A 2119-nucleotide genomic window follows, 5' to 3' on the forward strand; every position below is an offset into this window, starting at 1 on the left:
CAGTTCTCAGTGCCCCTAAACCCACGCCCTGCCCCTTTGAAATATCTCCATTATTTTGTGCTGTTTCGCTGTGCTCTTCTCACCAGGATGAATTACTTCTACTCAACGTCCTCCAGATTTCATCTGACAAAATATTCATTGTGAATCCCTTTGCATGAACATGCACTTCGCAGCTCTCGTTATTTGATTTTCCTGGATATCTTTCATACGAAAAAACGTTCACAGCAGCTTGACTTGAAAAAGAAAATCGCGTTTCTTTTCATTATCCCAAAGGAAACTACATTTCAATATAGTTTCGTCGAAAGGCACAAACAATTCCTTGAGATTTTGTAAGAGCGTCAATGCATATAAACTGACCATTGGAATTCCACTTCAATGAAACAGCTGCGATCATCTGAAAACCGCACCATGAAAAGCTGTTAATGACAGCGACGAGAGTGGGATTCGAACCCACGCGTGCAGCGCACAATGGATTAGCAGTCCATCACCTTAACCGCTCGGCCACCTCGTCACAGACGCGAGGGAGGCTATGACCTTATGAATAATTGAATTGCGTAAATTATGCAGAGCAGCAGATATTTCTCCCTGGTGTTGGTGAAATGAGAAATAACACAGTACGGTTCCAAGACTATGGTCTGACCCCTGGGTTGTGGGGCAAGTGCACTCCCACTGTCACACTGTGCACACAGGGATCTGAACAAAAATGAGGAAATGACTATGTAACAAGATCTGTTGAATTCTGTGAAGATTTGAAGTCAACGGAATGAAGAACCCGAGACAGCAGGAGGTGTTCTTTCAATAAAGAGTTAGATAGAGCTCTTAAGGATAGTGGAATCAAGGGTTATGGGGATAAGGCAGGAACAGGATACAGATTGAGGATGTTCAGCCATGATCATAATGAATGGTGGGTGTGCTGGCTCGAAGGGCAGAATGGTCTCCTCCTGAACCTGCTGTCTATTGTCTATTAAATTGCCTTTGAGGAATTGTTTTCCAGACTGGAGGAGAGTGCATAGTGCTAAATGTCATTATTCAGAAGACCTAACTTCCGCTCAGATGTTTTTGACATGCACTTGTGTACAGAACAGACAATTTCAAAATCCAAAATAAGGCTAAACTGACAAATGAACTCAACAATGCAAAAACCTTGATCTGTATCATTTTCCAGGGCCGTGCGACACCAAGTCACTGTATGATCACAGCAACACAGTGAGCAAGTGTCAGAAGGAAAATGAGTGCAGTTCCAGAGCGCATGCTGGGAGCAGCAGGTGACACACGGGGAAGTGCATATCCCACAACAGGAACACTTCCCAAACAGCGGACTGAGGTGGAAGAAAGTTGATGCCAGAGACACAATGGAGACCTGTCATTGAGTCTGTTAAAGATGAAGATTTTGAGATTTCTACAGATGCAAAACAAAATAAAAAACTCATGGGTTAGTGAAGGCAAAAGATGACATTGTACATTTCATCAATCTACCCATCTTTGCAATGAGTACCTCACCACTTTCCTCACGTGGGGACAGAACCTTTGGAGAAGATGAGCATATAACCCCCGTTACTAGCCATGGAATTAGAGAAAGTCGGTTTCCCAAACGTTAAGGAAAAACCAGGAATGTGGAGGTAAACATTAATGTGTTGTTCCTGTGCTGATGGTGACCAGTGCACGGTATCTCTGTTCCAGTATAGTGGGGTGTGCTGTACCGAAGTTTTAATTTTGAGCCTCAAATGGAGCAACTTCAATTTATCGTCGGGTTGAGGGATAGAGACAGAAGGTGATATTGAGCAAAGCCAAGTTTATGGGAAAATACCCGTGTTTGTGGATTGAGAAACGACCTTTTCTGAATAATGACTCCTTGATCAACAAACATACTGCAAGTATCTAAAACGTGAAGAGACATATGCGGAGAGAGAGCCGAAGGCGTGTTTTCAACAGATGGATAATGTTTCCCACGTGCACTGCGTTAAATTCCGGGAATATAGATGTTGAACTGGTTTCATGTTACAGAGTTTGTTGCAAACTCACAAACGTTATTGCAATAATAAAAACAGAATTCACATAGGACCGTTTGAATATTGTATTGAACTGAATTTTTGTCTGAGCATATTTTATCTTAAATGGC

General features: G+C 42.4%; 1 non-coding gene across 1 annotated transcript; it reads right to left on the reverse strand.

The window, feature by feature from the left end:
• Window positions 1-429: 429 nt before the first annotated feature.
• Window positions 430-511, reverse strand: trnas-gcu (transfer RNA serine (anticodon GCU)). The gene has a single exon. It is a non-coding gene; the product is annotated as a tRNA-Ser (tRNA).
• Between the last annotated feature and the right edge of the window lie 1608 nt (window positions 512-2119).

This window comes from Chiloscyllium punctatum, chromosome 21 (genome assembly GCF_047496795.1).
Source record: "Chiloscyllium punctatum isolate Juve2018m chromosome 21, sChiPun1.3, whole genome shotgun sequence".
Lineage (NCBI taxonomy): Eukaryota > Metazoa > Chordata > Chondrichthyes > Orectolobiformes > Hemiscylliidae > Chiloscyllium > Chiloscyllium punctatum.